The sequence below is a fragment of the Miniopterus natalensis genome, chromosome X, assembly GCF_054644295.1.
Source record: "Miniopterus natalensis isolate mMinNat1 chromosome X, mMinNat1.hap1, whole genome shotgun sequence".
Taxonomy (NCBI): domain Eukaryota; kingdom Metazoa; phylum Chordata; class Mammalia; order Chiroptera; family Miniopteridae; genus Miniopterus; species Miniopterus natalensis.
In genome coordinates this window covers 106,964,096-106,986,095 of record NC_142103.1, presented here as the reverse complement: position 1 = coordinate 106,986,095, position 22,000 = coordinate 106,964,096, and positions in this window count along the sequence as shown.

The window sequence follows — 22,000 nt, the reverse complement described above, 5'->3', positions numbered from 1 at the left end:
GAGGCAACTTCCAAACATGGCATGGGCCAGAGAGCCCACAGGGCTTCTCAGCAGAACCCCCCAGGGAACTCAGGAAATCTCCCCTTTTTATCAGGATAAAGCTCTGTAACTGTGTTGAATGGCCGAATGTCCACACCTGCTTCCCCAGGACACCAGCCTGGCTCTGAGAGGTAGCTCAGCCCAGGCTTCCCCCTGAAAGCTCAAGGAGCATCCTGGCCCCCGAGATGGCATCGCTGCAAGCCTGGCTGTCAGCCCACTGTGCCTGGAAAACCAACACAGCATTACACAGGCAGGTGCCTCCTGCCTGACTCCCCCCCCCCCCCACAACCCTGCCCCACAGCACACAGCCCCCAGTTCCCATTCCACCGACGTCCAGCCTCGAGACCTCACGTCCTGTGTTCATCTTTGGCCACCTGATTCACTCCAGGAGTTAGGAAGGAAGCCCACACTACCTCCTAGGAAAGCCTCACTTGGCTGGATGGCAGGGGCTTGCTCAGATCCACAGCAGTCGCAGGGCTGGGAAAGGTAGACAGGGCAGGGGTGGAAATTCTTCACCACAATCCTCGGTTCCTCCTGTCTGCAGTCTTCTGGACTGTTGTCCTGGCCCCACGGCCAGTCCACAGCAGCCAGGATACCCACGGCCCTCCCAAGCCCCTTTAAGACTACAATCTCGATATGAATCCAGGATCGTTATGCTGCTCGGAAACTCTGACAGCCTTTATCTGGGGAAAGAAAATGCCAGAAAGAGGCTGCAGGAAAATCCCAGGACAATCTCAGGGAAGAGGCCTGAGCACCATCCAGATGTCCTGTCTGCCCTCATGTTTCTGGATCTTCATTTGTCTGATGGAAAACCACCCTCTTCTTTTTGGGAGATGCTGGCTGGGGAAAGCTGTGGTTTCCAGAAACAGGTAAGCAAAGGGCTTTATGGGCACCAGCTGGGTGGGAGTCTGTAAACCAGGTGAGACTCCTCACATAGCCTGTGGATACTGTTGCCCGAGACACAAGGCTTTGCTGCCTTACCTCTGAGGGAAGACACATTCTGGAGCCTGCAGTAGTGTCTCCAGGAAGCTGCCCGCCTGTGTGCCTGCCTGGCTAACGCCAGTGCCCTGATCCTCCTCCCGGTATGTGCTCTGGGGGTGCTGCTGGGTGGGTCTGCGAATCCTGCACACAAGGAACGTCCACAGCCCAATGTGGGGGGATGGGGCCTGGCTCACATGCAGCACAACCAAGGCAGAGCCTGGAATTCTCTTAAAATATAGAACTGTCCAAAGAAAATATTGGAAGGCAGAGTTTAAGAAACACCCTCAAAGCATGTCCAATGACCAAAAAAAAGAAGACCTAAGAAACAAGGTAACCATTTTGGAAGATTGGTCCAGCATTTCCAACATCCACATAACATCTACGCTCAAGAGACACACCTGAGAACATGGAGGGAAGAAATTATCAAAGAGACTATGGAGTAAGATGACCAAAAACTGCCCAGCGCTTAAAGGAGACCTTGATGTCTTACTTTAACTCAAAGGCTTAGCACCAAGGTGAATTAAAAGGTCTCTTACCTAGGACTTAAAACTCAAAACAAAACCCTCCTTTTCAGCTTCAGCCATTCACAGTGGATGGGATACAAAACAAAAAAAGGAACCACTGAACTGACAAAAACAATCCAACTCATAGGTATAGGTCTCACAAGTGTGGTTACCTGAAGAAGGGGGTGGGAGAGGGAGAATTGGGTAAAGGGCTCAAAATATAGGATAACACCCCAGGCGGTTGGCTCAGGGGTCAAGTGTCAACCCATGAACCAGGAGGTCTGCAGTTCGATGCCCGGTCAGGACACATGCCTGAGTTTTCGACTCGATCCCCAGGAGGGGGTGTGCAGGAGGCAGCCCATCAATAACTTTCTCTCATCACTGATTTTTCTCTCTCGCCCTCCTTCCCTCCCTCCCTCTCTGTGAAATCAATAAAAACACATTAAAATATATATATACAGTCAAAGGTGGTTAAGCATACAACTGAATATACAGATACCAAGTTATGATGAAAAGTACCTGGCAATTACGTGATGTTAGGAACCAAAGTTACCTCCGAAACTTTAATCTCTTAAAAAGCTCCAATAAATGAATTGCAGGTAACCTACAGAGAAGGAAACGTCCAAGCGACTTGTGACTTATCAAGGACCCTGGCTGCCGCAGTGATACGGAGCTTTCAGGTTTCTAGTGGGAAAAGTATTTTAAACTCTGAATTCTGTCCCTGTCAAATCGTTAGTCCAATGTGAGGGCAGATTAAAGGCAACCTGAGAACAACTTACGCCCTTTCCTATAAAATTAACCGAAGACGGTCTCCGACATAAGACATGTGTCGGGACAGAGAGGGCGAGACCTGTGACTTGGGACTCCCTGGAGCCGACCCAGGGAAGCTACTGCAGGGGCTGTCGGGAGGATTTCCACACCCCTGGCTCGGGGACACATCCCTGGGATGGGGACAGGGAGGAGGGCTGCAAGCAGCAAGTCTTCAACGGGGACGCTTCAAACACTAGAAAGACTTAAGGATATGAAGAAAAGCAGGTGATGGAAGAAGAAAAGGAAGACAATTAGAAAACATGTCTGTAACCACAGAGGACTCAGAAAAGTGGGGCATGGGCTGCAGTCATAGCCCAGGCACCTCCCTGAAGAGGTGGGAGGTCTCACGATGCTACTGTACTGGAGGACAAAATATAGATACACCTATCGAGGTGCACATTCTTTAAAGGGATTGATGACAACAATGACCCCTAGGAAATAAACCAAAATAATGATATTTCTACTGTGGGGTGAGAGTGGGGAGAGGCGGGTCTCAGTATCTCCACCCTCTGCTGCAGGGGCAGGAGCTGGCAGGTCCTCAGGGGCACTGCAGAGGGGAGTGCAGGGCTGGCAGCGGCTTCCTTTCATTTTCTGCTCTTTCCTCACTGTCCCATTTTGTTTCATGTGCATATTTTATTTTGACAAAGAGACGACATGAGAACGATAACCTGGGTGGATTAAAGGTGACGGAGGACTGAGTGGAAGCTACCCTGCCACTCTCCCGGGACCAAACTGGAATGACAACTAAACTACAGAAAAACCATCCTGAATAACCAACTGCAACTGAAGACGAGCTGGACGGCACCCCCATGACCAAGGAAGAAAAGGGGAGATCGCATAGAGACGTGTAGGAAGTGCGGAAGCACGAGAGGGCTGCATAGGCTCCCACAGGCAGTAGCTGAAGGTCCAGAGGGAGATCTCAGCTGTGGGGGGTTCCCACTGAGGACTCTGGGGCCTCAACCCCTGGTGGGGCTCCCCAGCCCAGAGCACCAGACCTGAGACGGATGCCCACATAACATCTGGCCCTGAAAAGCAGCCGCATTTCTGGCAGGGAGAGATGGCTGGAAATACAGGCCCCCTCTTCAAGAGCCAACCCACAAAGTTTGGTGTGCAGCCACTCACCTTGGGCTCCAGCAGAGGGAGGGCAGAGTGGACCGTAGCTGTGTGGGAAGAATCTAGGCCGAAGGCACCCCTCTGGATTCCGGTGCAGAGCCATTCCCCCAGACTACAGAGGCAGACACTGACCTGTCCAGCAGGTTTTGCCTGAGGAGGAAGGAATTGCCCCCACCCTGCTAGAAAACCTCTTGCCCTACCCCCCTGGAGTTTCTACAGCCTGAGGCTCATTAAGAGAATCAGATTAATCACCCTGCAGGCAGAGGCAGACCTCAGAGTGCTTTGAGTCTTTGCCTGATCTGCTTCTGGACAGGGGCTTGCAAAAGCAGACTTTGGTGTGCATCTCAGACCTGTTCGAACACACTCAGCTCCAACAGAGGGGACCTCAAGCTGTGGGCTGCTGATAGCTTTAAACAGGTTACTCAACGCCACTCACAAACAGTGTCTGGCATTGGCTTGCATTAGAGACCCTCCACAAGGACAGCTTGTCCTAGCAGGCCAACCTAATGATTAGAAACAAACGCCAATAGGCAGCTATTACGGTAACCATCAGCTGCTAACGGACCCTGACATGGAACCCTAACACAAAACCTAAAGCAAACTTTCATCCTAACACTAAACCTAACATTAGCCTAAACACTATCCCTAAACCTAGACTTACCCCTAGACATAAACCTAACCCTAACCTTAGCCCAAACCCTAACTCTAACCCTAACGCTGGACCTAAACCTAGCCACAACCCTATCCCTAACCCTTACCCTAGTCATAGCCCTAACCCTAGCACTAACCCTAATGATAACCACAAACCTAACCCTAACACTAGCCCTAACCATAATCTAAGCCCTAACTCTAACCCTCCCCCTAAATGTAACCCTAACCCTAACCAAAGCCCTAGCCTTAAACTTAACCCAGCCCCAACCTTAATCCTAATCCTAACCCTAGCCCTATCCCTATCCTTAACCCTAACCCCAACCCTAGCACTAACCCTAACGATAACCAGAGACCTAACTCGAACACTAGCATTAACCCTAATACTAGCCTTAACCCCAACACTAACCCTAAACTTAGCACTAACCCTAACCTTAACTCTAGCCATAATCCTATTCCTAACCCTAACCCTAATCCTATTTCTAAACATAACCCTATCACTAACAAAGTTCTAGATTTAAACCTAACCCTAGATCAAACTCTAACCTACCACTAATCCTAACCCTAACCCTAACCCTAATCCTAGCCTTAAAACTAACCAGAGGCTTAACCTTAGCCCTAAAGCTATCCCTCTCACTAACCCTAGAACTAAACCTAATTCTAACCCTAACCCTAGCTTTAACACTAAACCTTACCATAGCCCTAAGCCTAACTGTAACACTACCACTAATCCTAACCTTAGCCATAGTCTATCCATTGCCCTAGTTCTACCCCTAATACTAACCCTAGCCCTTACAATAACCCTAAGCCTAACCATAGCCTTAAACCTAACCTTAGCACTAGCCCTAAATCTAGCCCTCTCACTAACCCTAGCACTAAACCTAATTCTAGCCTAAGTCTAAGCCTAGCCCTAGCCCTAGCACTAGCCCTAACCCTAACCCCAACCCTAACAGCCCCAACCCTAACAGCCCCAACCCTAACAGCCCCAGTCCCAGCCCTAGCCCCTAGCCCCTAGCCCCTAGCCCCTAGGCCCTAGGCCCTAGGCCCCAGCCCTACCCTTAGCCCTAACCCTAACTCTAACCCTAACCCTGACCCTGACCCTGACCCTGACCCTAGCTCTAGCCCTAGCCCTAACCCTAATCCAAAACCCTGACACTGACCCTTACCCTACCCCTAAACCCTGACCCTGACCCTACCCCTAACCCTGACACTAACCCTAACCCTAACTCTAACCCTAAAACCCTAACCCTAACCCCAACCCCAACCCTAACCCCTAACCCTAACCCTAAAACCCTAACCCGAACCCTAACCCTAACAACCCTAACCCTAACCCTAAAACCCTAAAACCCTAACCCTAACCCCGACCCCGACCCTGACCCGACCCTGACCCTGACCCTGACCCTAACCCCTAACCCCTAACCCCTAGCCCTAACCCCTAACCCCTAGCCCTAGCCCTAACCCTAGCCCTAACCCTAACCCTAACCCTAACCCTAACCCTAACCCTAACCCTCACCCTCCCCCACGAGCCCACTTGGGACCGCAGACCTGACAGCTTCACCAGCCCCGAAGCCCAGGCCTAGATCTTCAGCCTGGGAGAGTGCCATGGAAGATGATGAAATGAGGACTTAGGCAAACAATGAAATTGCCCGATAGAAAACAAAACCCCTCAGAAATGACTTTGGAAGAGAAAGGAACTCATCATGGGGAAGCTGCAACTCAAAGGCATCTCAGTTGACCTAGAGATGGGAGAAAGCATTCTAATAAGCAGACAGAAGCACTTTCACCGCGGGAAGAACACCACGGCATTAGAGGTCCCGAGGCAACTTCCAAACATGGCATGGGCCAGAGAGCCCACAGGGCTTCTCAGCAGAACCCCCCAGGGAACTCAGGAAATCTCCCCTTTTTATCAGGATAAAGCTCTGTAACTGTGTTGAATGGCCGAATGTCCACACCTGCTTCCCCAGGACACCAGCCTGGCTCTGAGAGGTGGCTCAGCCCAGGCTTCCCCCTGAAAGCTCAAGGAGCATCCTGGCCCCCGAGATGGCATCGCTGCAAGCCTGGCTGTCAGCCCACTGTGCCTGGAAAACCAACACAGCATTACACAGGCAGGTGCCTCCTGCCTGACTCCCCCCCCCCCACAACCCTGCCCCACAGCACACAGCCCCCAGTTCCCATTCCACCGACGTCCAGCCTCGAGACCTCACATCCTGTGTTCATCTTTGGCCACCTGATTCACTCCAGGAGTTAGGAAGGAAGCCCACACTACCTCCTAGGAAAGCCTCACTTGGCTGGATGGCAGGGGCTTGCTCAGGTCCACAGCAGTCGCAGGGCTGGGAAAGGTAGACAGGGCAGGGGTGGAAATTCTTCGCCACAATCCTCGGTTCCTCCTGTCTGCAGCCTTCTGGACTGTTGTCCTGGCCCCACGGCCAGTCCACAGCAGCCAGGATACCCACGGCCCTCCCAAGCCCCTTTAAGACTACAATCTCGATATGAATCCAGGATCGTTATGCTGCTCGGAAACTCTGACAGCCTTTATCTGGGGAAAGAAAATGCCAGAAAGAGGCTGCAGGAAAATCCCAGGACAATCTCAGGGAAGAGGCCTGAGCACCATCCAGATGTCCTGTCTGCCCTCATGTTTCTGGATCTTCATTTGTCTGATGGAAAACCACCCTCTTCTTTTTGGGAGATGCTGGCTGGGGAAAGCTGTGGTTTCCAGAAACAGGTAAGCAAAGGGCTTTATGGGCACCAGCTGGGTGGGAGTCTGTAAACCAGGTGAGACTCCCCCCATAGCCTGTGGATAGTGTTGCCCGAGACACAAGGCTTTGCTGCCTTACCTCTGAGGGAAGACACATTCTGGAGCCTGCAGTAGTGTCTCCAGGAAGCTGCCCGCCTGTGTGCCTGCCTGGCTAACGCCAGTGCCCTGACCCTCCTCCCGGTATGTGCTCTGGGGGTGCTGCTGGGTGGGTCTGCGAATCCTGCACACAAGGAACGTCCACAGCCCAATGTGGGGGGATGGGGCCTGGCTCACATGCAGCACAACCAAGGCAGAGCCTGGAATTCTCTTAAAATATAGAACTGTCCAAAGAAAATATTGGAAGGCAGAGTTTAAGAAACACCCTCAAAGCATGTCCAATGACCAAAAAAAAGAAGACCTAAGAAACAAGGTAACCATTTTGGAAGATTGGTCCAGCATTTCCAACATCCACATAACATCTACGCTCAAGAGACACACCTGAGAACATGGAGGGAAGAAATTATCAAAGAGACTATGGAGTAAGATGACCAAAAACTGCCCAGCGCTTAAAGGAGACCTTGATGTCTTACTTTAACTCAAAGGCTTAGCACCAAGGTGAATTAAAAGGTCTCTTACCTAGGACTTAAAACTCAAAACAAAACCCTCCTTTTCAGCTTCAGCCATTCACAGTGGATGGGATACAAAACAAAAAAAGGAACCACTGAACTGACAAAAACAATCCAACTCATAGGTATAGGTCTCACAAGTGTGGTTACCTGAAGAAGGGGGTGGGAGAGGGAGAATTGGGTAAAGGGCTCAAAATATAGGATAACACCCCAGGCGGTTGGCTCAGGGGTCAAGTGTCAACCCATGAACCAGGAGGTCTGCAGTTCGATGCCCGGTCAGGACACATGCCTGAGTTTTCGACTCGATCCCCAGGAGGGGGTGTGCAGGAGGCAGCCCATCAATAACTTTCTCTCATCACTGATTTTTCTCTCTCGCCCTCCTTCCCTCCCTCCCTCTCTGTGAAATCAATAAAAACACATTAAAATATATATATACAGTCAAAGGTGGTTAAGCATACAACTGAATATACAGATACCAAGTTATGATGAAAAGTACCTGGCAATTACGTGATGTTAGGAACCAAAGTTACCTCCGAAACTTTAATCTCTTAAAAAGCTCCAATAAATGAATTGCAGGTAACCTACAGAGAAGGAAACGTCCAAGCGACTTGTGACTTATCAAGGACCCTGGCTGCCGCAGTGATACGGAGCTTTCAGGTTTCTAGTGGGAAAAGTATTTTAAACTCTGAATTCTGTCCCTGTCAAATCGTTAGTCCAATGTGAGGGCAGATTAAAGGCAACCTGAGAACAACTTACGCCCTTTCCTATAAAATTAACCGAAGACGGTCTCCGACATAAGACATGTGTCGGGACAGAGAGGGCGAGACCTGTGACTTGGGACTCCCTGGAGCCGACCCAGGGAAGCTACTGCAGGGGCTGTCGGGAGGATTTCCACACCCCTGGCTCGGGGACACATCCCTGGGATGGGGACAGGGAGGAGGGCTGCAAGCAGCAAGTCTTCAACGGGGACGCTTCAAACACTAGAAAGACTTAAGGATATGAAGAAAAGCAGGTGATGGAAGAAGAAAAGGAAGACAATTAGAAAACATGTCTGTAACCACAGAGGACTCAGAAAAGTGGGGCATGGGCTGCAGTCATAGCCCAGGCACCTCCCTGAAGAGGTGGGAGGTCTCACGATGCTACTGTACTGGAGGACAAAATATAGATACACCTATCGAGGTGCACATTCTTTAAAGGGATTGATGACAACAATGACCCCTAGGAAATAAACCAAAATAATGATATTTCTACTGTGGGGTGAGAGTGGGGAGAGGCGGGTCTCAGAATCTCCACCCTCTGCTGCAGGGGCAGGAGCTGGCAGGTCCTCAGGGGCACTGCAGAGGGGAGTGCAGGGCTGGCAGCGGCTTCCTTTCATTTTCTGCTCTTTCCTCACTGTCCCATTTTGTTTCATGTGCATATTTTATTTTGACAAAGAGACGACATGAGAACGATAACCTGGGTGGATTAAAGGTGACGGAGGACTGAGTGGAAGCTACCCTGCCACTCTCCCGGGACCAAACTGGAATGACAACTAAACTACAGAAAAACCATCCTGAATAACCAACTGCAACTGAAGACGAGCTGGACGGCACCCCCATGACCAAGGAAGAAAAGGGGAGATCGCATAGAGACGTGTAGGAAGTGCGGAAGCACGAGAGGGCTGCATAGGCTCCCACAGGCAGCAGCTGAAGGTCCAGAGGGAGATCTCAGCTGTGGGGGGTTCCCACTGAGGACTCTGGGGCCTCAACCCCTGGTGGGGCTCCCCAGCCCAGAGCACCAGACCTGAGACGGATGCCCACATAACATCTGGCCCTGAAAAGCAGCCGCATTTCTGGCAGGGAGAGATGGCTGGAAATACAGGCCCCCTCTTCAAGAGCCAACCCACAAAGTTTGGTGTGCAGCCACTCACCTTGGGCTCCAGCAGAGGGAGGGCAGAGTGGACCGTAGCTGTGTGGGAAGAATCTAGGCCGAAGGCACCCCTCTGGATTCCGGTGCAGAGCCATTCCCCCAGACTACAGAGGCAGACACTGACCTGTCCAGCAGGTTTTGCCTGAGGAGGAAGGAATTGCCCCCACCCTGCTAGAAAACCTCTTGCCCTACCCCCCTGGAGTTTCTACAGCCTGAGGCTCATTAAGAGAATCAGATTAATCAGCCTGCAGGCAGAGGCAGACCTCAGAGTGCTTTGAGTCTTTGCCTGATCTGCTTCTGGACAGGGGCTTGCAAAAGCAGACTTTGGTGTGCATCTCAGACCTGTTCGAACACACTCAGCTCCAACAGAGGGGACCTCAAGCTGTGGGCTGCTGATAGCTTTAAACAGGTTACTCAACGCCACTCACAAACAGTGTCTGGCATTGGCTTGCATTAGAGACCCTCCACAAGGACAGCTTGTCCTAGCAGGCCAACCTAATGATTAGAAACAAACGCCAATAGGCAGCTATTACGGTAACCATCAGCTGCTAACGGACCCTGACATGGAACCCTAACACAAAACCTAAAGCAAACTTTCATCCTAACACTAAACCTAACATTAGCCTAAACACTATCCCTAAACCTAGACTTACCCCTAGACATAAACCTAACCCTAACCTTAGCCCAAACCCTAACTCTAACCCTAACGCTGGACCTAAACCTAGCCACAACCCTATCCCTAACCCTTACCCTAGTCATAGCCCTAACCCTAGCACTAACCCTAATGATAACCACAAACCTAACCCTAACACTAGCCCTAACCATAATCTAAGCCCTAACTCTAACCCTCCCCCTAAATGTAACCCTAACCCTAACCAAAGCCCTAGCCTTAAACTTAACCCAGCCCCAACCTTAATCCTAATCCTAACCCTAGCCCTATCCCTATCCTTAACCCTAACCCCAACCCTAGCACTAACCCTAACGATAACCAGAGACCTAACTCGAACACTAGCATTAACCCTAATACTAGCCTTAACCCCAACACTAACCCTAAACTTAGCACTAACCCTAACCTTAACTCTAGCCATAATCCTATTCCTAACCCTAACCCTAATCCTATTTCTAAACATAACCCTATCACTAACAAAGTTCTAGATTTAAACCTAACCCTAGATCAAACTCTAACCTACCACTAATCCTAACCCTAACCCTAACCCTAATCCTAGCCTTAAAACTAACCAGAGGCTTAACCTTAGCCCTAAAGCTATCCCTCTCACTAACCCTAGAACTAAACCTAATTCTAACCCTAACCCTAGCTTTAACACTAAACCTTACCATAGCCCTAAGCCTAACTGTAACACTACCACTAATCCTAACCTTAGCCATAGTCTATCCATTGCCCTAGTTCTACCCCTAATACTAACCCTAGCCCTTACAATAACCCTAAGCCTAACCATAGCCTTAAACCTAACCTTAGCACTAGCCCTAAATCTAGCCCTCTCACTAGCCCTAGCACTAAACCTAATTCTAGCCTAAGTCTAAGCCTAGCCCTAGCCCTAGCACTAGCCCTAACCCTAACCCCAACCCTAACAGCCCCAACCCTAACAGCCCCAACCCTAACAGCCCCAGTCCCAGCCCTAGCCCCTAGCCCCTAGCCCCTAGGCCCTAGGCCCTAGGCCCCAGCCCTACCCTTAGCCCTAACCCTAACTCTAACCCTAACCCTGACCCTGACCCTGACCCTGACCCTAGCTCTAGCCCTAGCCCTAACCCTAATCCAAAACCCTGACACTGACCCTTACCCTACCCCTAAACCCTGACCCTGACCCTACCCCTAACCCTGACACTAACCCTAACCCTAACTCTAACCCTAAAACCCTAACCCTAACCCCAACCCCAACCCTAACCCCTAACCCTAACCCTAAAACCCTAACCCGAACCCTAACCCTAACAACCCTAACCCTAACCCTAAAACCCTAAAACCCTAACCCTAACCCCGACCCCGACCCTGACCCGACCCTGACCCTGACCCTGACCCTAACCCCTAACCCCTAACCCCTAGCCCTAACCCCTAACCCCTAGCCCTAGCCCTAACCCTAGCCCTAACCCTAACCCTAACCCTAACCCTAACCCTAACCCTCACCCTCCCCCACGAGCCCACTTGGGACCGCAGACCTGACAGCTTCACCAGCCCCGAAGCCCAGGCCTAGATCTTCAGCCTGGGAGAGTGCCATGGAAGATGATGAAATGAGGACTTAGGCAAACAATGAAATTGCCCGATAGAAAACAAAACCCCTCAGAAATGACTTTGGAAGAGAAAGGAACTCATCATGGGGAAGCTGCAACTCAAAGGCATCTCAGTTGACCTAGAGATGGGAGAAAGCATTCTAATAAGCAGACAGAAGCACTTTCACCGCGGGAAGAACACCACGGCATTAGAGGTCCCGAGGCAACTTCCAAACATGGCATGGGCCAGAGAGCCCACAGGGCTTCTCAGCAGAACCCCCCAGGGAACTCAGGAAATCTCCCCTTTTTATCAGGATAAAGCTCTGTAACTGTGTTGAATGGCCGAATGTCCACACCTGCTTCCCCAGGACACCAGCCTGGCTCTGAGAGGTGGCTCAGCCCAGGCTTCCCCCTGAAAGCTCAAGGAGCATCCTGGCCCCCGAGATGGCATCGCTGCAAGCCTGGCTGTCAGCCCACTGTGCCTGGAAAACCAACACAGCATTACACAGGCAGGTGCCTCCTGCCTGACTCCCCCCCCCCCCCACAACCCTGCCCCACAGCACACAGCCCCCAGTTCCCATTCCACCGACGTCCAGCCTCGAGACCTCACATCCTGTGTTCATCTTTGGCCACCTGATTCACTCCAGGAGTTAGGAAGGAAGCCCACACTACCTCCTAGGAAAGCCTCACTTGGCTGGATGGCAGGGGCTTGCTCAGGTCCACAGCAGTCGCAGGGCTGGGAAAGGTAGACAGGGCAGGGGTGGAAATTCTTCGCCACAATCCTCGGTTCCTCCTGTCTGCAGCCTTCTGGACTGTTGTCCTGGCCCCACGGCCAGTCCACAGCAGCCAGGATACCCACGGCCCTCCCAAGCCCCTTTAAGACTACAATCTCGATATGAATCCAGGATCGTTATGCTGCTCGGAAACTCTGACAGCCTTTATCTGGGGAAAGAAAATGCCAGAAAGAGGCTGCAGGAAAATCCCAGGACAATCTCAGGGAAGAGGCCTGAGCACCATCCAGATGTCCTGTCTGCCCTCATGTTTCTGGATCTTCATTTGTCTGATGGAAAACCACCCTCTTCTTTTTGGGAGATGCTGGCTGGGGAAAGCTGTGGTTTCCAGAAACAGGTAAGCAAAGGGCTTTATGGGCACCAGCTGGGTGGGAGTCTGTAAACCAGGTGAGACTCCTCACACAGCCTGTGGATACTGTTGCCCGAGACACAAGGCTTTGCTGCCTTACCTCTCAGGGAAGACACATTCTGGAGCCTGCAGTAGTGTCTCCAGGAAGCTGCCCGCCTGTGTGCCTGCCTGGCTAACGCCAGTGCCCTGACCCTCCTCCCGGTATGTGCTCTGGGGGTGCTGCTGGGTGGGTCTGCGAATCCTGCACACAAGGAACGTCCACAGCCCAATGTGGGGGGATGGGGCCTGGCTCACATGCAGCACAACCAAGGCAGAGCCTGGAATTCTCTTAAAATATAGAACTGTCCAAAGAAAATATTGGAAGGCAGAGTTTAAGAAACACCCTCAAAGCATGTCCAATGACCAAAAAAAAGAAGACCTAAGAAACAAGGTAACCATTTTGGAAGATTGGTCCAGCATTTCCAACATCCACATAACATCTACGCTCAAGAGACACACCTGAGAACATGGAGGGAAGAAATTATCAAAGAGACTATGGAGTAAGATGACCAAAAACTGCCCAGCGCTTAAAGGAGACCTTGATGTCTTACTTTAACTCAAAGGCTTAGCACCAAGGTGAATTAAAAGGTCTCTTACCTAGGACTTAAAACTCAAAACAAAACCCTCCTTTTCAGCTTCAGCCATTCACAGTGGATGGGATACAAAACAAAAAAAGGAACCACTGAACTGACAAAAACAATCCAACTCATAGGTATAGGTCTCACAAGTGTGGTTACCTGAAGAAGGGGGTGGGAGAGGGAGAATTGGGTAAAGGGCTCAAAATATAGGATAACACCCCAGGCGGTTGGCTCAGGGGTCAAGTGTCAACCCATGAACCAGGAGGTCTGCAGTTCGATGCCCGGTCAGGACACATGCCTGAGTTTTCGACTCGATCCCCAGGAGGGGGTGTGCAGGAGGCAGCCCATCAATAACTTTCTCTCATCACTGATTTTTCTCTCTCGCCCTCCTTCCCTCCCTCCCTCTCTGTGAAATCAATAAAAACACATTAAAATATATATATACAGTCAAAGGTGGTTAAGCATACAACTGAATATACAGATACCAAGTTATGATGAAAAGTACCTGGCAATTACGTGATGTTAGGAACCAAAGTTACCTCCGAAACTTTAATCTCTTAAAAAGCTCCAATAAATGAATTGCAGGTAACCTACAGAGAAGGAAACGTCCAAGCGACTTGTGACTTATCAAGGACCCTGGCTGCCGCAGTGATACGGAGCTTTCAGGTTTCTAGTGGGAAAAGTATTTTAAACTCTGAATTCTGTCCCTGTCAAATCGTTAGTCCAATGTGAGGGCAGATTAAAGGCAACCTGAGAACAACTTACGCCCTTTCCTATAAAATTAACCGAAGACGGTCTCCGACATAAGACATGTGTCGGGACAGAGAGGGCGAGACCTGTGACTTGGGACTCCCTGGAGCCGACCCAGGGAAGCTACTGCAGGGGCTGTCGGGAGGATTTCCACACCCCTGGCTCGGGGACACATCCCTGGGATGGGGACAGGGAGGAGGGCTGCAAGCAGCAAGTCTTCAACGGGGACGCTTCAAACACTAGAAAGACTTAAGGATATGAAGAAAAGCAGGTGATGGAAGAAGAAAAGGAAGACAATTAGAAAACATGTCTGTAACCACAGAGGACTCAGAAAAGTGGGGCATGGGCTGCAGTCATAGCCCAGGCACCTCCCTGAAGAGGTGGGAGGTCTCACGATGCTACTGTACTGGAGGACAAAATATAGATACACCTATCGAGGTGCACATTCTTTAAAGGGATTGATGACAACAATGACCCCTAGGAAATAAACCAAAATAATGATATTTCTACTGTGGGGTGAGAGTGGGGAGAGGCGGGTCTCAGAATCTCCACCCTCTGCTGCAGGGGCAGGAGCTGGCAGGTCCTCAGGGGCACTGCAGAGGGGAGTGCAGGGCTGGCAGCGGCTTCCTTTCATTTTCTGCTCTTTCCTCACTGTCCCATTTTGTTTCATGTGCATATTTTATTTTGACAAAGAGACGACATGAGAACGATAACCTGGGTGGATTAAAGGTGACGGAGGACTGAGTGGAAGCTACCCTGCCACTCTCCCGGGACCAAACTGGAATGACAACTAAACTACAGAAAAACCATCCTGAATAACCAACTGCAACTGAAGACGAGCTGGACGGCACCCCCATGACCAAGGAAGAAAAGGGGAGATCGCATAGAGACGTGTAGGAAGTGCGGAAGCACGAGAGGGCTGCATAGGCTCCCACAGGCAGCAGCTGAAGGTCCAGAGGGAGATCTCAGCTGTGGGGGGTTCCCACTGAGGACTCTGGGGCCTCAACCCCTGGTGGGGCTCCCCAGCCCAGAGCACCAGACCTGAGACGGATGCCCACATAACATCTGGCCCTGAAAAGCAGCCGCATTTCTGGCAGGGAGAGATGGCTGGAAATACAGGCCCCCTCTTCAAGAGCCAACCCACAAAGTTTGGTGTGCAGCCACTCACCTTGGGCTCCAGCAGAGGGAGGGCAGAGTGGACCGTAGCTGTGTGGGAAGAATCTAGGCCGAAGGCACCCCTCTGGATTCCGGTGCAGAGCCATTCCCCCAGACTACAGAGGCAGACACTGACCTGTCCAGCAGGTTTTGCCTGAGGAGGAAGGAATTGCCCCCACCCTGCTAGAAAACCTCTCGTCCTACCCCCCTGGGGTTTCTAAAGCAGGAGGCTCATTAAGAGAATCAGGTTTATCAGCCTGCAGGCAGAGGCAGACCTCAGAGTGCTTTGAGTCTTTGCCTGATCTGCTTCTGGACAGGGGCTTGCAAAAGCAGACTTTGGTGTGCATCTCAGACCTGTTCGAACACACTCAGCTCCAACAGAGGGGACCTCAAGCTGTGGGCTGCTGATAGCTTTAAACAGGTTACTCAACGCCACTCACAAACAGTGTCTGGCATTGGCTTGCATTAGAGACCCTCCACAAGGACAGCTTGTCCTAGCAGGCCAACCTAATGATTAGAAACAAACGCCAATAGGCAGCTATTACGGTAACCATCAGCTGCTAACGGACCCTGACATGGAACCCTAACACAAAACCTAAAGCAAACTTTCATCCTAACACTAAACCTAACATTAGCCTAAACACTATCCCTAAACCTAGACTTACCCCTAGACATAAACCTAACCCTAACCTTAGCCCAAACCCTAACTCTAACCCTAACGCTGGACCTAAACCTAGCCACAACCCTATCCCTAACCCTTACCCTAGTCATAGCCCTAACCCTAGCACTAACCCTAATGATAACCACAAACCTAACCCTAACACTAGCCCTAACCATAATCTAAGCCCTAACTCTAACCCTCCCCCTAAATGTAACCCTAACCCTAACCAAAGCCCTAGCCTTAAACTTAACGCAGCCCCAACCTTAATCCTAATCCTAACCCTAGCCCTATCCCTATCCTTAACCCTAACCCCAACCCTAGCACTAACCCTAACGATAACCAGAGACCTAACTCGAACACTAGCATTAACCCTAATACTAGCCTTAACCCCAACACTAACCCTAAACTTAGCACTAACCCTAACCTTAACTCTAGCCATAATCCTATTCCTAACCCTAACCCTAATCCTATTTCTAAACATAACCCTATCACTAACAAAGTTCTAGATTTAAACCTAACCCTAGATCAAACTCTAACCTACCACTAATCCTAACCCTAACCCTAACCCTAATCCTAGCCTTAAAACTAACCAGAGGCTTAACCTTAGCCCTAAAGCTATCCCTCTCACTAACCCTAGAACTAAACCTAATTCTAACCCTAACCCTAGCTTTAACACTAAACCCTACCATAGCCCTAAGCCTAACTGTAACACTACCACTAATCCTAACCTTAACCATAGTCTATCCATTGCCCTAGTTCTACCCCTAATACTAACCCTAGCCCTTACAATAACCCTAAGCCTAACCATAGCCTTAAACCTAACCTTAGCACTAGCCCTAAATCTAGCCCTCTCACTAACCCTAGCACTAAACCTAATTCTAGCCTAAGTCTAAGCCTAGCCCTAGCCCTAGCACTAGCCCTAACCCTAACCCCAACCCTAACAGCCCCAACCCTAACAGCCCCAACCCTAACAGCCCCAGTCCCAGCCCTAGCCCCTAGCCCCTAGCCCCTAGCCCCTAGGCCCTAGGCCCTAGGCCCCAGCCCTACCCTTAGCCCTAACCCTAACTCTAACCCTAACCCTGACCCTGACCCTGACCCTGACCCTAGCTCTAGCCCTAGCCCTAACCCTAATCCAAAACCCTGACACTGACCCTTACCCTACCCCTAAACCCTGACCCTGACCCTACCCCTAACCCTGACACTAACCCTAACCCTAACTCTAACCCTAAAACCCTAACCCTAACCCCAACCCCAACCCTAACCCCTAACCCTAACCCTAAAACCCTAACCCGAACCCTAACCCTAACAACCCTAACCCTAACCCTAAAACCCTAAAACCCTAACCCTAACCCCGACCCCGACCCTGACCCGACCCTGACCCTGACCCTGACCCTAACCCCTAACCCCTAACCCCTAGCCCTAACCCCTAACCCCTAGCCCTAGCCCTAACCCTAGCCCTAACCCTAGCCCTAACCCTAACCCTAACCCTAACCCTAACCCTAACCCTAACCCTAACCCTAACCCTAACCCTCACCCTCCCCCACGAGCCCACTTGGGACCGCAGACCTGACAGCTTCACCAGCCCCGAAGCCCAGGCCTAGATCTTCAGCCTGGGAGAGTGCCATGGAAGATGATGAAATGAGGACTGAGGCAAACAATGAAATTGCCAGATAGAAAACAAAACCCCTCAGAAATGACTTTGGAAGAGAAAGGAACTCATCATGGGGAAGCTGCAACTCAAAGGCATCTCAGTTGACCTAGAGATGGGAGAAAGCATTCTAATAAGCAGACAGAAGCACTTTCACCGCGGGAAGAACACCACGGCATTAGAGGTCCCGAGGCAACTTCCAAACATGGCATGGGCCAGAGAGCCCACAGGGCTTCTCAGCAGAACCCCCCAGGGAACTCAGGAAATCTCCCCTTTTTATCAGGATAAAGCTCTGTAACTGTGTTGAATGGCCGAATGTCCACACCTGCTTCCCCAGGACACCAGCCTGGCTCTGAGAGGTGGCTCAGCCCAGGCTTCCCCCTGAAAGCTCAAGGAGCATCCTGGCCCCCGAGATGGCATCGCTGCAAGCCTGGCTGTCAGCCCACTGTGCCTGGAAAACCAACACAGCATTACACAGGCAGGTGCCTCCTGCCTGACTCCCCCCCCCCCCACAACCCTGCCCCACAGCACACAGCCCCCAGTTCCCATTCCACCGACGTCCAGCCTCGAGACCTCACATCCTGTGTTCATCTTTGGCCACCTGATTCACTCCAGGAGTTAGGAAGGAAGCCCACACTACCTCCTAGGAAAGCCTCACTTGGCTGGATGGCAGGGGCTTGCTCAGGTCCACAGCAGTCGCAGGGCTGGGAAAGGTAGACAGGGCAGGGGTGGAAATTCTTCGCCACAATCCTCGGTTCCTCCTGTCTGCAGCCTTCTGGACTGTTGTCCTGGCCCCACGGCCAGTCCACAGCAGCCAGGATACCCACGGCCCTCCCAAGCCCCTTTAAGACTACAATCTCGATATGAATCCAGGATCGTTATGCTGCTCGGAAACTCTGACAGCCTTTATCTGGGGAAAGAAAATGCCAGAAAGAGGCTGCAGGAAAATCCCAGGACAATCTCAGGGAAGAGGCCTGAGCACCATCCAGATGTCCTGTCTGCCCTCATGTTTCTGGATCTTCATTTGTCTGATGGAAAACCACCCTCTTCTTTTTGGGAGATGCTGGCTGGGGAAAGCTGTGGTTTCCAGAAACAGGTAAGCAAAGGGCTTTATGGGCACCAGCTGGGTGGGAGTCTGTAAACCAGGTGAGACTCCTCACATAGCCTGTGGATACTGTTGCCCGAGACACAAGGCTTTGCTGCCTTACCTCTGAGGGAAGACACATTCTGGAGCCTGCAGTAGTGTCTCCAGGAAGCTGCCCGCCTGTGTGCCTGCCTGGCTAACGCCAGTGCCCTGACCCTCCTCCCGCTATGTGCTCTGGGGGTGCTGCTGGGTGGGTCTGCGAATCCTGCACACAAGGAACGTCCACAGCCCAATGTGGGGGGATGGGGCCTGGCTCACATGCAGCACAACCAAGGCAGAGCCTGGAATTCTCTTAAAATATAGAACTGTCCAAAGAAAATATTGGAAGGCAGAGTTTAAGAAACACCCTCAAAGCATGTCCAATGACCAAAAAAAAGAAGACCTAAGAAACAAGGTAACCATTTTGGAAGATTGGTCCAGCATTTCCAACATCCACATAACATCTACGCTCAAGAGACACACCTGAGAACATGGAGGGAAGAAATTATCAAAGAGACTATGGAGTAAGATGACCAAAAACTGCCCAGCGCTTAAAGGAGACCTTGATGTCTTACTTTAACTCAAAGGCTTAGCACCAAGGTGAATTAAAAGGTCTCTTACCTAGGACTTAAAACTCAAAACAAAACCCTCCTTTTCAGCTTCAGCCATTCACAGTGGATGGGATACAAAACAAAAAAAGGAACCACTGAACTGACAAAAACAATCCAACTCATAGGTATAGGTCTCACAAGTGTGGTTACCTGAAGAAGGGGGTGGGAGAGGGAGAATTGGGTAAAGGGCTCAAAATATAGGATAACACCCCAGGCGGTTGGCTCAGGGGTCAAGTGTCAACCCATGAACCAGGAGGTCTGCAGTTCGATGCCCGGTCAGGACACATGCCTGAGTTTTCGACTCGATCCCCAGGAGGGGGTGTGCAGGAGGCAGCCCATCAATAACTTTCTCTCATCACTGATTTTTCTCTCTCGCCCTCCTTCCCTCCCTCCCTCTCTGTGAAATCAATAAAAACACATTAAAATATATATATACAGTCAAAGGTGGTTAAGCATACAACTGAATATACAGATACCAAGTTATGATGAAAAGTACCTGGCAATTACGTGATGTTAGGAACCAAAGTTACCTCCGAAACTTTAATCTCTTAAAAAGCTCCAATAAATGAATTGCAGGTAACCTACAGAGAAGGAAACGTCCAAGCGACTTGTGACTTATCAAGGACCCTGGCTGCCGCAGTGATACGGAGCTTTCAGGTTTCTAGTGGGAAAAGTATTTTAAACTCTGAATTCTGTCCCTGTCAAATCGTTAGTCCAATGTGAGGGCAGATTAAAGGCAACCTGAGAACAACTTACGCCCTTTCCTATAAAATTAACCGAAGACGGTCTCCGACATAAGACATGTGTCGGGACAGAGAGGGCGAGACCTGTGACTTGGGACTCCCTGGAGCCGACCCAGGGAAGCTACTGCAGGGGCTGTCGGGAGGATTTCCACACCCCTGGCTCGGGGACACATCCCTGGGATGGGGACAGGGAGGAGGGCTGCAAGCAGCAAGTCTTCAACGGGGACGCTTCAAACACTAGAAAGACTTAAGGATATGAAGAAAAGCAGGTGATGGAAGAAGAAAAGGAAGACAATTAGAAAACATGTCTGTAACCACAGAGGACTCAGAAAAGTGGGGCATGGGCTGCAGTCATAGCCCAGGCACCTCCCTGAAGAGGTGGGAGGTCTCACGATGCTACTGTACTGGAGGACAAAATATAGATACACCTATCGAGGTGCACATTCTTTAAAGGGATTGATGACAACAATGACCCCTAGGAAATAAACCAAAATAATGATATTTCTACTGTGGGGTGAGAGTGGGGAGAGGCGGGTCTCAGTATCTCCACCCTCTGCTGCAGGGGCAGGAGCTGGCAGGTCCTCAGGGGCACTGCAGTGGGGAGTGCAGGGCTGGCAGCGGCTTCCTTTCATTTTCTGCTCTTTCCTCACTGTCCCATTTTGTTTCATGTGCATATTTTATTTTGACAAAGAGACGACATGAGAACGATAACCTGGGTGGATTAAAGGTGACGGAGGACTGAGTGGAAGCTACCCTGCCACTCTCCCGGGACCAAACTGGAATGACAACTAAACTACAGAAAAACCATCCTGAATAACCAACTGCAACTGAAGACGAGCTGGACGGCACCCCCATGACCAAGGAAGAAAAGGGGAGATCGCATAGAGACGTGTAGGAAGTGTGGAAGCACGAGAGGGCTGCATAGGCTCCCACAGGCAGCAGCTGAAGGTCCAGAGGGAGATCTCAGCTGTGGGGGGTTCCCACTGAGGACTCTGGGGCCTCAACCCCTGGTGGGGCTCCCCAGCCCAGAGCACCAGACCTGAGACGGATGCCCACATAACATCTGGCCCTGAAAAGCAGCCGCATTTCTGGCAGGGAGAGATGGCTGGAAATACAGGCCCCCTCTTCAAGAGCCAACCCACAAAGTTTGGTGTGCAGCCACTCACCTTGGGCTCCAGCAGAGGGAGGGCAGAGTGGACCGTAGCTGTGTGGGAAGAATCTAGGCCGAAGGCACCCCTCTGGATTCCGGTGCAGAGCCATTCCCCCAGACTACAGAGGCAGACACTGACCTGTCCAGCAGGTTTTGCCTGAGGAGGAAGGAATTGCCCCCACCCTGCTAGAAAACCTCTTGCCCTACCCCCCTGGAGTTTCTACAGCCTGAGGCTCATTAAGAGAATCAGATTAATCACCCTGCAGGCAGAGGCAGACCTCAGAGTGCTTTGAGTCTTTGCCTGATCTGCTTCTGGACAGGGGCTTGCAAAAGCAGACTTTGGTGTGCATCTCAGACCTGTTCGAACACACTCAGCTCCAACAGAGGGGACCTCAAGCTGTGGGCTGCTGATAGCTTTAAACAGGTTACTCAACGCCACTCACAAACAGTGTCTGGCATTGGCTTGCATTAGAGACCCTCCACAAGGACAGCTTGTCCTAGCAGGCCAACCTAATGATTAGAAACAAACGCCAATAGGCAGCTATTACGGTAACCATCAGCTGCTAACGGACCCTGACATGGAACCCTAACACAAAACCTAAAGCAAACTTTCATCCTAACACTAAACCTAACATTAGCCTAAACACTATCCCTAAACCTAGACTTACCCCTAGACATAAACCTAACCCTAACCTTAGCCCAAACCCTAACTCTAACCCTAACGCTGGACCTAAACCTAGCCACAACCCTATCCCTAACCCTTACCCTAGTCATAGCCCTAACCCTAGCACTAACCCTAATGATAACCACAAACCTA